This window comes from Octopus sinensis, linkage group LG15 (genome assembly GCF_006345805.1).
Source record: "Octopus sinensis linkage group LG15, ASM634580v1, whole genome shotgun sequence".
NCBI classification, from domain to species: Eukaryota; Metazoa; Mollusca; class Cephalopoda; order Octopoda; family Octopodidae; genus Octopus; species Octopus sinensis.
Window position 1 is genome coordinate 6969253 of NC_043011.1, and position 14079 is coordinate 6983331.

Here is a 14079-nt window from a genome sequence, read left to right on the forward strand (position 1 = left end):
TAACGATAATAAAAACGATGCATTCACTATCATATTTTATACGCATTATATTTTATTTATTATTACGCACTTGCTATTGTTTTTTTTTCATTTTTGTTTACTAGTTTATTTGTCATTGTTTATCATTAATGACCACATAATTTCATAGAGATAGTAGTAATAGTAGTAATAATAGCACAGGTGGTAGTGGTGGTATCATCACCAATAAATAATGATAATGATTATTGTTATGATGATGATGATAATAGTGCAAGATCACAAATTTAGAAGGGAGCAGGGTGGAGTTGTCTGAAATGATCTCTATTTTATAACTGGTGTTTATTTTATCGGTCCCCACCACCTGGAGAGAGATAAAAAAAAAATGTTGACTCTGGTGAGATTTGAACCCGGGATGTGAAGGCCTGTAGGTGAATACTTGCATTTAGCCTGCTACTCTACCGTTTCTGCCAACTGATAGTATTAGCACTGCTCAAGTAGTGAGGGTGATGATTCATCATCCAGCATGACTCATCCCAAACCGCTGCTGCCATCATCATCGTCACCAGGAGCAGCAGCAGCAGCAGAAGAAACAGCAGTAGAGAGACAACAGCAGTAAGCAAAGTCTTCATCATCTTGTAAACAAGCCCAGTAGCAGGCAAATTGCAGTGATATATACCAGTAGCTATAACAAAACCAGCAGCACCACCACCACCACCATCACATTTGTGTTGTAGTTGTGGTTCTTGTTGTTGTTGTTACCTGTCAGTAAGAGCAGGAAGGGATGTGGTGTAGTTGTTGCTGCCGTTGTTGGCGGCAGAGGTGGCGGTAACAGTGACAAGGCGGCGGCGGTGGTGATGCTGGTGTTTGCGATGTTTTATGTGTTGTGTAAAGTCGACACAGACCCAAACAATAACAACTCATGATGCTGGGCTTTTTTCCCCTTTTTTTGTTCCCTTTTAACCAACAACAACAACAAGTCTTACAAATCTGACTCTACTAATTGTGAGTTTATTTTCTATTTAATGATGTTGTTTTCGTTGTTGTTGTTTTCTAGTTGCTGTACCGCGCGTTCTGTCGTCTGAGTGTATGCGCATATGCATTTGTGTATGTGCATGTATGCATGCGTCTGCCTGTTTCCAAACATACACCAGTGTGTTTAACACCCATCAAGTTGTGTTCGATTATACAGGTGAGGTGGCGGGGCAGTTAGGTGTTTCAGGGTGTTTACATTGCTACAAATAAGGGCTGCTTCTCAGTTGGCAGCAACCCCCTTTTTTTTAAAAAAAAACAAATTGTCATCTAACCTTATGGTCCCTTGAACAATTTTTAAGTTTCCAAACCAAACAAGCCCAGGTAACATCCTGCCTTTCCAAAGTGTTTCCAATCACTTCCTAAACATTGAAATAAGTTTGCATCAAATTCGGTAAATCTATTGTAAGAATCAAATTTCTGTTGTTATTGTTGTGGTCATCATTGTCATCATCCTAATCCACCATCACCATCATCATCATCATCGACATAATCATCGTCACATGCCTAAATGCAAATTATGTCTTGTTCTTCCTTGTCCAAAAATTAGTCTTTGTCACTTCCCATCCTTTTTTTTTTTAAACAACTCCCACAATGTAAGATTTTACTATAAAGGTACCGAACAATGTACCATTATTACCAAAATTTGTTTGTTTTTCTTGCACTGCCAACAGAACTTTAACCATTATTTTACTTGTTTACATCAAATTCTCTGGCGCTAACTTACAACCAAATATGTTTATCACTGTTTGTTTACTTGTGACAATTTTTTTTGTTTTGTTTTGTTATTTGTCTTCAGCCTATCATTGTTTGTCCGACTCATTTTTTGGTATTTTTTCTGTAATTGAAAGCTGCTTTGGTTACAGATTATTTTCCATAGTTTTCTTTTTGTTTTTTTAAATTTTATTTTGTTTTTGTTATTATTGTTGTTATTGTTATTATTATTATTATTATTATTATATCTGCTGTTGGAGACATTTTGTCCAGTAATTTTTAGAAAATGAGGTAATGTGAATAATATTATGCTAAGTTCCCATGTGTGTGTGTGTGTATGTGTGTGGTAGGAGAGAGAGGTGGAGGGAAGGAGGGAGAGAAAGAGATGAAGAGAGAGAGAGGGAGAAAAAAGAGATGATTGCATTTAATCTATAAATGGATGTTTACACTTGTGCATTTTCAACAGTTTATTATTAGTAATATTATTATTATTATTATCTTTGTTTTACTGTCTGAAAAAATTTGAAAATTTTGCCGCTCATTTAACACACACACATATATATATATAAAGAGGGAAAGAGAGAGAGAGAGAGAGCAAGGTTTATTTGTTTGTGTTTGGATTTGTGTGAGACCACAGCTGATAAGTTTTCTGAATAATATCTTAGGCCAATCTTTACTCGAAGTAAGTTGTCCCTTTTAAGTTTTTTTTTTCTTTTAATAATTGTTTTTCTTGTCAGTTTAAAGATTCCTTAAAAATCTAAGATTGACTCTATGGAATTTTCTTTTAGATTGCCTTAAATAATATTTCCATATTCTTTCAACAGTACTTCTACATAGGATTTCACTCCTAATTTAAATCGTTTACTTTTTGTCCTGATTACATTTTATTGCTTAATTAACTTATTTCATTTATTTTTGTTTTTCAATTTTTGTATTTCCCATCAAAATAATTTTGCATTGATAGATAGATAGATATATATATATATATATATGTATATATATATATATATATATATATCTGTGTGTATATGTAAAATCAATGAAGCTGTCACCTGACTAATGGGGGGTTTTTTTTTAAACTTTAACCACATTACCTATTTTATAATGTATATGTATGTATGTATTTTATTAATTATTATAATTTTCAAAATAAGATGTGTATTCTTTGAGAGGGAAAATGACCAATCTAAATTTATTTCATATAATTTCAAATTTATATAAAATGAAGAGAAATTACCTTACCTGTTTCTTTTAATTAACGGATGCCATGAAAGTTCCATGGGGACACACACACACACTCTCTTGTATGTAATGCATCTTAGCCAAACGAAAGGTTCTGTCAAACTAGATATTTGGTAAAGTCCTGAATTGGAGCAAACTGATGTTGGTGACAATTCAAAAGAGACTTTGTAGAATATTCGTAAAGAATATGGTCCAGTTTAGTACCAGATATTTTTGCTTATATCCCAAATTTTGGTGCTTTTCATATCGAAGACGGGAAATTAAATGCTCTTGATATATCAAAATAATGCATTTGACCAAATTCCCCACTAATCTGAGAAAGTTTGCTTTGTGCACAGTTAAAGTTATATGTATACATATATACATACATATATACGTGTGTGTGTGTGCGTGTGTGTATATATATATATACACACACATACATATATATATATACACACACACACATGCATGCATATACACATAATTTAGAAACTTCAAGAGAACAGGAAATAATTTATTTTTAATGATTGAACTCAGAGTAGCGCTATGAATAACAACAACATGTAAATGTTGGATTAAAAAATACCTTTTGGATTGAAAGTTGAAGGCTTTAATCATAAGTTTTATATTTTACATAGTTCAAACATTATCTGATCACGAGTTCAGTATGTCGGATAGAGTGGAGAGGGAGAGAGAAAGAGAGAGAGTTTTATTATATCATATAAAAGTTGGGGAGTCAACTCTGAGTTTTGCCTCAGGTGGGCTGTTTGTGACGGTTGAAAATGGCCTGCCTTGGGGCAGAACTTGGAGTAAACTTATAAGCTTTTGATATCATAAACACACACACACACCACACACACATACACATAGGAATAAAACATTTCTGGTAGTGTACAGAATAGTATATTGGTAATAAATTTGACTAACCTTATTATTACCAATATATATATATATTATATACATAAGCCCACATTTGCATCCAGTGGTGGTCATTTGAAATGACAATGTATTCAGTAATGGTAGGGCTGCAGTATGTCCAAAGTTGAGTTTGTTTTGATTCCTTTGCTGCAGAGAGAAAATTATGCGCATCTATTATGTTAATTACATGCATTTATTATGTTCATTTCTTCTGGATCTAAGTATGATGAAATGACATCATTTTCTTCAAACAATAAAACAAACGGAAAGTTTGATTTTCATCGAAGGATAATTAACTTTGTTTCATTTTAACAAGAATTTTCTGGTTAGTTTGTTGGGCATAGACTGTTGGTGGTCAGTGTCTTCAACATTGTACACCAAACTCTGGAACTGGAATATTTTTGAAGCATTTGACTTGGTTTGGGCCTTACATTTGTGGCTCCAACCATAAAGAACTCTCTCGTTTAGCTTGCTTTCAAAACTTTTCCAAACCTACGTTGCACAAAGTAATTCCAGGTGAAAGTAGGTAACTATTTTAAAACAATATTAAGTGTTGTTTTGTTTTTTGTAATTTCGACAAGTTTAAATCCTTAAATAGATATAGGTCTTAATTTTGATGTTAAATTTTTAAAAACTGAATCAAGACTATCTTCTTTGAATTCTTTTCTAAATTAATTGGTTGTAGGTTTTTATTTGTTTTCATGAAGTTTGTATAACTTACATTAAGTAAATTTTAATTTAACACCTGTTTTTTTTGTTTAGTAAAACAAATTAAGATTTAACCTTTTTGATCCCAACCCATCTAAGATTGCTTCTGTTTCTATGATACAAACTCGCTGGTTTTAAATTGAGCTAAATTAAATATAGTTACAAAGTGATCTAAATTAAAAACTTCCAGCAAATTTTCCTTTTTAATTTATGTTCCAAACACCAACTTAATAATGAGTTATCTCACTAAATTCCTCGTTATTTTCAAAATTAATTGAAACCAAGCTCGTATATTTCAACAGCAATATGATAACAAAAGGGCTGAAGTAGCTTCAATTAAACTTTCCATCAAAATTTCATGTTAATTCATGTTCTAAGTACTGCCTTAATAGTGACAGTCATTTTGAAAAATTCTTCATTTTGGAAATTAATTGAAAGGCAGCGTATTTCAGCAGAAACTCAGTAACCAAAGATTTAAATATTAGATAAAAATTTTCGACTTTTGGTTGTATATTTTTTCTTCCACTTAAATCCATCTTTTCTTGGAAATATTTTTTCTGAAACCTGATTAATATGTTAATAAATAATTGAACTAATAAACTCTACGTTAATGATTTTCATGGCTGAATTATTAGGATTTGAAAAATTAACTTCCATAAAACATCTTGTCTGTTTCTCTAACTTAAATTTCTTTATATTTCTTGGTTTGTTTATAAAACAGACCAAGAATAATTCTTTGTTAGCTTTTAAATAATTGTTTTCCAAAATGTGATAATGTCTATATTTGAAAAATATATATATATTGGTCAAAAAAGTCAGATTTCCAGCCCACCTATCCCTTTTCTCCTGTTTCCATTCATATAATAATTATGGAGAACTTTTCTATAAGTTTCCTAATTACAACAGTTGATATAAACTCCTTTCTTCGTCATCTAATTTATTAATGTGTCTTTATTCTAATGTAAAATTTCACCAGAGTTAATAAAGATACAAGAGATTAATTCAGGTTTATTTGGACTTTAATTAATGAAAATCTATTAATTTGGTAGTAAGTTCGTGCTGAAACCATATTACCATGTTCCAATTTTAGGGACCCTTTTTTGTTAAAATATTTCAGTTATTTTGAAAATAATGAAGCATTTAGTAAAATGATTTTGTCATCATTAAGCTGCTGTTCAAAACAGAAATTAAAATTTGATGGAATATTTTAATGTAGATCACTTTCACCCTTTTTGTTGAAATGCACTGCTTTTGTTTCAATTAATTTTGAAAATTACAAAGAATTTAGTAAAATAACTGGTGTTTGAAACATAAATTAACATTTTGATGAAGGATTATAATCTAAAACAAATTAAACTAGTTTGTATCAAAGAACCCAGGAGTTGCCATGGATAGGTCAGTATCAAAAAGGTTAGAATTTAATCTTGTAACAATACTGGTAAAGGTATTACAATATTTGATGGCATTAAAGATGCATGGACGCATTAGATTTTAGCTGTCCATTTTCAGGAATAAAAAGTTTTTTGTTCATTAAAGCTTCTGGGGAAACTTCACATAAAATAGTTTCTTTTTGTGAGTACTTTTGAGAGAAAAGTGCATCATCAAAGATGGTACTTAAGATTCTCATCTCTATATAGATAAAACTGAAGTTGTCTGTGTATGGCAGGTTTGGTAGCCTTCAACTAACACTATCTCCTCCGAGACCCTGCAGCACAAGTTGACCAAAATTGAGAGTATGATAGAAGAAGAATTGGAATCAGACCATGTTAACACCAAAAATTATTTACATTAAGAAGGTGCTCTTTTTCTATGGAAATCCCTATTTTTTACAATTTTTTTACTGCTTTGTTGCCATTTTATGGTGTATTTCAACCAGAAAAATGTTCACTTAAAGAGAATAACAACCTACATAATGCAAAATTTTTACTTTTCAAAAATTCCAATTCTAAAGGGTCGGAACAAACCCAAGCAACACCAGGCGATACTGCTAGTTTTGTATAAAGTTGAAGCTTCAAGCTAATGTAAAGTAAAACCATTCTAAAATCAAAATTAAAACTTTATAGATTCAATTTCTGTTAATTATATTATCTGTTTCTTTACAAAGAACCAGTTGCCAAATTTTAATTTGTACTTTTAAATCTTCCTTTTTACTGTATAGAAAAAAAATCTATTTTTAACTTTAAAAACTTAATCATTTTTCATTATTAAAATTAATTACTGTCTTTCATGTTTTTTTTTTTTGTCTTTTAGCAAAATAAGAGACAAATGTATTTATAAATGCAATATAAAAGTTTCTGTATGAAAGCAAAATTTATTATCTTTTAAACAAATTATTTTATTTTATAAAAAGAAAATTATTTTCAAAGAAGTTCTTTCTTAGATAATTTTTTCTCAAATAACAAAAATAAGAAATTAAATAATTAAATTCAAAACCATGTACACTATGAAATATATTGGATTGTAGCATTTGAATTATTATTCTATTAATTAGTGGAATACCTTAGTTTTTTAATATTCCTTACATAGAAATTCTTGTATAAACTTGAAACTATTCATCTTTTTTTCCTCTCTCTTTCTCTAATGTATGTATGTATATATATATATGTGTGTGTGTATGTATGTATGTATATAGGTGTATATATATATGTGTGTGTGTGTGTGTGTGTCTGTATGTATAATTGAATATCCCTTTTTCACACAATTTATGTAACAGGGTAATCCCTTTTATATGTTATAAACTTTGTATCTCTGTAACCTTGCCAGCTTAATACCCCAATTAGGGTATTGGGGTATTTAGGATATGTGTTTGTTAAATATTATTCTTGCTTTCCTATATTTCACCAGAACTTTGTCTATACACACACACAGATATATTCATTCATACATATATGTATATGCAGATATATATATATATGCATACGGATGTGTATTTTTTTGTGTGAGTGTGTATGTATACACACACTAATTAAATTAGTAGGAACCTGTAATTATAGCCCCTAGATATTTAATGTTATCAGTTTTCCGTTTACTCAGCACTTCAGTTTGTTCAGTTTTTAGTTATTTTCAGTTGTCCAATCCCTGAATATTTAATAGTGTCCCTGGTTGGAAATGAACTCTGAATGCTTCTTTCTATGTGTAGGCATTAGTATCCAGATCCACAAAACTATTGGCCTACCAAAATAATATGCTCAGAGAGAGAACACCTGAAGAATTATTGGTGGTCAAACCAAATGGAAGTGGTGTGAATCAAAATATGTTGATTAGTTGACGAGGAAAAAAAACTTTAATTAACCTAATTACTTTTTTATAAGTTTAGAGAAATAAATGACAACTTAAATATTTGATCAATTCAGGAAATAGACATTGTTGGTAAAAGTGAAAAATTTTTTTGCAGCTTTATATATATGATGATGATGATAATTATATATATAATGTGTGTGTGTGTATAGACATACACACACACACACACACACAGACATATATGTGTGTTTGTGTTATCAGTGTGATGAAATCTAGCAGGCTCAAACTGCAAAGTCACTGTCAACCTTTTTATGTAAAAGTTTAATGAATATGTACTCTGTTAAAAAATATTGAGTAATTCTTCAGTTTAATGTCAAACTTTTTTATTATAACATCACATAAAAGCAAACACACACACACACAGATTTTATATTTATATATGATATGTTATGTCTTTTCCATTGCCAATGAACATATTAGTCAGGCCCCATCAAAGAATTTCTCTGTTTCTAAAGTGTTATGGACAAGTAATCCCAATTTAGCCCCTTCCTTGGAGACTATTTACAGAGAAATCTCATTATTATTAAGGGGGAAATAAAATTAAATGTTGTGATTTTATTAGGTACTGAAACCAAGCGACAGACTTTGTTTACTAAGACTTTACATTGGAGAATAAGTATAAAAACACAACGTGCAAACACTTGTCACTTGTTTGAATTATAGAACTGGATTTATAGACTGTAGCTCTAAATCCTCTTGTTTTAAATATATATATATATATATATATATATATATATTATATATATAGTCAATAATAAAAGAGTAAAATTAATTAATTATTAATTATCAATTTTACCAAGTAGTGTTCAGTATGTAAAAAGACCATTTACGGTATATTAAAATTATATAACGTAATATATATATATATATATATATATATATATATATATATATATATAGCAATAATAATAGTTTCAATTTTTTGGTACAAGTCCAGTGATATCGGGAGATGGGTCAAGTCGATTACATTGACCTCAGTGTTCAACTAGTACTTACTTTATCGATCTCCCCACCATCACCACAAAAAAATAGAGATAAAACAGTAAGGTTAACCTTGGCAGAATTTGAACTCAGAACTTAAAGATGAGCATAATGTCATCAAACATTTTCCAGCTTGCCACCTTATCTAACGATAATGGTAATAATACTGACAACAACAATAATAATAGCAACAGAGTTAAAAAGTAAACTTCGCATGATGTTAGGTCTCTGTTCATTTAAAAATCTTTCTGTTTGGGTTGGTTGTCTTCATCTTTTTGTGACCATATTTCTCTTGAAACACACAGCCCTTGTTTCAATTAATTTAGTAAAACAACTATTATTGTTATTAAGATGGTGTTTGAAACCTAAATTAACATGGAATTCTGATGGATTGATTTAATTAAAACCACTTTAACCCTTTTGTTACTGTATTTCTGCTGAGATGTTCTGTGTTTCTTTCAGTTAATTTTAAATATAACAAAGAATTTAGTAAAATAACTTAGTTATCATTCAGCTAGTGTTAGGAACATAAATTGTGACTAAGGTTTGGTGGAAGATTTTAATTCAAAACTTATGAAAACAAGACATTTGTACTCAGAGCCAGTTTCAGCCAGGTTGGTAACAAAAGGGTTAAAGCAGCTGGTTTGAATCATAAAGTAAGGAGTGATTTCGAGCAGGTTGGTATTAAAAAATGTTGAACACATTTCTGTGGGGTTGTAGGGGACTCTGATTTCTTGTTAGATCACCTTTATAAATGAGGGAAATATATTTTTGTTATATCCTTAGGGTTTCAGTAACTACAGGGGCTAATTAAAAAAATGGTTGTGTGTAAATCTTGCAAATAACATGCTTGCTTATACTGTAGGGACTAATTAAAATTTAAGTTAATTAATCATTTAGTCTCAGATAAGTCTTGTTCAGGGTTCCATTCATAACCTGCCTTTTTTCCCTCTCAGACACAATATATCTAGGCTTACATTATTCAATGTGTCCTTCCCCACCATTTTTTTAAAAAACAGTTTTTACAAATTTGGCTGCTATTTTAGCAGGCTGAGTAAGCTATACTTTTAAAAGAAATTAATATAAATAATTGTTATATTACCTAAATGGGATCATTTGGTTGGTAAATGGGTGGAGATTTTGCTAGGGAGGTGAGGGTTTCTTACACAGTAGGATAAAAATTAAAAATAAAAATTTGATTACCTAACCAGTAAAAGTATGCATTATATTTTGGGTTTAAATATATATATTTCGTTTTTGGATTTGGTTTGCAAGATTCTTTATATGAGTTCATGTGTTGAAGCATATTCTGGTTGCAAGATGCAACGAAAATTTTAGGAAAATAATTAAAAGAAATAAGTGGAAATTTTATCGGTGAGTGTGTTACATTATAAGGCACAAAAAGAAAATGACTCTCCCCAGACACAACAGTATATAAATATATAATAATATATGTATATATATATATATATATAAAACTAGCATTAGTTTTGTGTGTTGTAAACTAAACAAGTTGTTCAGCAAAAGCCTTGATACCCATGAAATAAATTCGATTTGAAAGTGAATTTAATAGCTTTGTATGTTTCTAACCCCCGCTTTTGTTTTTTTTTTTTGTTTGTTTTTCACCTATATTTCTGTTGAAATAAACAGCCTTTATTCTTATTATTTTGCTTTTTGAAACGTAAATTAACAGAAATTTTTGATGAGGGTTTCAATTTACATCACTTTAATGACAGGAAGTTAGTATCCTAGAAACAGCAGTGGTCTCCGGTAGGCTGGTATCATAAGGCTTAAATGGCTCTTCCAAGAGGTAGCTGCTTCAGTTTTTAATGGTCTTGAATCAAATACAACTATGAGTTTTTGTCTTTTTTTCTTCTTTTTTTCTTTTTTGTCTTTCTGATAGACTAACTTTTGTTTTAGTGTTTGTAACTATTACCTCAAGTGGTGTGTTATTACACCACCATTTCACAGTTACTTAGTGTTCTTCGATAGCATCTCACCTGGAACAAGCATGTAAAGTGCTGAATGTGTGTGTGTGTGTGTGAGATAATAGAATTTACTTAGAATGTTTTCAACTTTACTATGTGAAAAAAGGGTGGGGAACAGATATTTAACTTTGAAAATACTTTTCTGCTTTTGATTAAAAGTTTTAAAAAATTAATTTTAATAATTTCTCTTCATCCCGCTTTCTCTAATTGTGCGTGTATGTGTGAGTGATGTTTAGTAACTGTACCAGAGTGCACACACAATAACATGGAAAATTCTAATTCTTTTAAAGAAATAAGCAGTATTTTCATTATTTACATTTGATAGATATTTGTCATCTTGTTTGTTGTTAACACAACGTTTCGGCTGATATACCCTCCAGCCTTCATCAGGTATCTTGGGGGAAATTTCGAACCTGGGTTCTCATTCCTAAGGTATTTTTCAATATTATTATTATTATTATTATTCAGGTCACTGCCTGAAATCGAACTCAGAATCTTGAGGTTAAGAGCATGGGCTACTAAACCCAAGATTCCTAGTTTGATTCCAAGCAGTGACCTGAATAATAATAATAATAACATTGAAAAATACCTTAGGAATGAGAACCTAGGTTTGAAATTTCCGCAAGACACCTGATGAAGGTTGGAGGATATATCAGCCGAAACGTTGTGTTAACAACAAGCGAGATGAGGACAAATATCCATCAAATGTAAATAATGTACATAATTCCTCATCTCTTAAATATAGAACTGTATAAGCAGTATTTTCGGTTTTAGAATTTAGAGATTATTATTATTATTATTATTCATATATGCGCAACAGATTAGACTGTTGGAAAAAGAAAAATTCCTAACATCAGGCTACAACAAGTAACCTTAGATGCCAAGAACCTTCCTAAGTATCCTAGCTGTCCCTAATAACAGTTTTCTGGAGCTGTACTAAACTGGGTTTTCTGCCCATTTCCTCTATTCATCTGTTCAAATCTTTAAAGATAGTTCCCAATCCACCTGTAACTACTGGGATACATTTTACCTGAATTTTCCATAGTCCTTGTAATTCAGTGGCCAGGTCCTGGTACTTTTCTGGGTTTTAAAAAATTTTTTTTTATACCTCTCATATTGATTTTTATTATTGTTAAGGCAGCGAGCTAGTGAAACGCTTAGCGGCATTTTGTTCATCTTCCCGTTCTGTGTTAAAATTCTGCCAAGGTTGACTTTGCCTTTCATCCTTGATAAAATAAGCATCAGCTGAACACTGGGGTCAATGTAACAGACTTACTCCTCCCCTCAAAAAACATTTGGGCTTGTGCCAAAATTTGAACCCATTCTCACTGGCAGAATCGTTAGCACAATAGGCAAAATGCTTAGCTGCATTTTGTCTGTCTTTACATTCTGAGTTCAAATTCAGTTGAGGTTGAATTTGCCTTTCATCTTTCCATGGTTGATAAAATAAAATAGCAGCTGAACGCTGGGGTCAACTTCATCAACTGGCCCCCTCCACCAAAAGTTTCAGGTTTTGTGCCTCTAATAGAAATGATTATTATCACCCCTACTACTATTACTATAGATTTCTGATTTAGGTACAAAGCCAGCAACTTTTGAGGGCAGGCGTGCTACTCGGTACTATTGGCCCTTAATACTTGAATGATGCTTTGTTGATTTCAGTGGGGTTTTGAACTAAGAACATAAAAAACTCAGAAGAAATACAGCAGGCATTTTTGTCTGGCATTCTAACAGTTTTTATCACCTTCCTTATTGCTATGAATAATAATAATAACAACAATAATGCTTTCTACTATAGGGACAAAATTTGGTGGCGGGGGACTAATTGATTACATCGACCCTAGTGCCTAATTGGTACTTAATTTATCGACTTCAAAAGGATGAAAGGCTAAGTCGACCCTGGCAGAATTTGAACCCAGAACATGAAGACAGACGAAATACCACTAAGCATTTCATCCAGCATGCTAACGATTCTGCCAGCTTGCTGCCTTAATAATAATAATAATGATATTGCTTGGAACTGCGTGAATTCTTCGCAGGATTCTTGAAGCAGGATCAGTAAACAAGTGTTACCTTAGTCTGCCGGCTGTGGACAACTGACACTTTCCATCATACCCTGTAAAATGGGCTGTAAGTTTTCATATGATAATAATAATAATAATGCTTCCTTTGTAAACCATAAAAGGTTAACAAGAGCATCAAAGATACTACAAGAAGATACAATATGGAATTAAATATAAAAAAGAGGAATAACAACAATAGTAGTAGTAATAATAATAATAATTATAATAATAGTAGTAGTCCTTGTTGTGACTTGACAAACAGTGCAAAACCCCGGTAGAGACAACATCTTTTATCAACAACCTCACGATACTGTATATTGTACGACATCTATAATAATATAATAATAATAATAATAATAATACTTGCTACTGTAAGCACAAGGCTTGAAATTTTTAGGGAAGAAGTTAGTTGATTGCAATGACCCCAGTACTCAACTGGTACTTTTATCAACCCTGAAAGGGTGGAAGGCAAAGTCTACCTTGGTTGAATTTCAACTTAGAACAACAACAACAGTGACAGTAATAACAATAATAATTCTTTTGTTTTATATTACATATATATATATATATATATATATAATAGTAATAATAATAATAATAATAATAAATGAATAAAAACTATATATATATATATATAAAATGGTAATAATAATAATAATAAACGAATAAAAACTGTATATATATATAAAATAATAATAATAATAATAAACAAATTAAAACTATATATATATATAAAATAGTAATAATAATAATAATAATAATAAACGAATAAAAACTGTATATATATATATATGTATATATATATATGTATATATACATATACATGAATAAAAAGGAATATTAAGTGACTTGGTGTGTACAGTCAGTGTGTGTGTGTGTGTTATATTTAGTAACTACACTTAGAGTACACACAATTCCTTATAAGTGCTTATTGTTTTACACACACACACACACACTCACACAACTTTGTATCATTGAAAATTAAAATTATTTTTTCTTACTAATTAGCAATATTTTTATTTGTTGTTTCAGGATTTATAGCTAATTGTAATTGTTTCAAATTTTGGTACAAGGCCAGCAATTTTAAGTGGAATGGGTGGTTAGCCAGTTACATTGACCCCAGTTTTCAACTGGTACTTACTTTTGTCGAACCTCCCCCCCCAAAAAAAATGATG

At 30.8% G+C, this 14079-nt stretch overlaps 1 protein-coding gene across 2 annotated transcripts in view; it reads left to right on the forward strand.

The window, feature by feature from the left end:
* Positions 1–318: 318 nt before the first annotated feature.
* LOC115219987 (putative uncharacterized protein DDB_G0277255) overlaps positions 319–14079 on the forward strand; it is an 83151-nt gene continuing 69390 nt past the window's right edge. The window contains exons 1-2 of one of the 2 annotated variants that reach the window (XM_036509433.1): positions 319–981; positions 1151–1152. The gene's annotated coding sequence lies outside the window, so the exon portion shown is untranslated. The remainder of the gene's footprint in view (positions 982–1150; positions 1153–14079) is intronic. The other variant, XM_029790288.2, reaches the window with a different exon arrangement.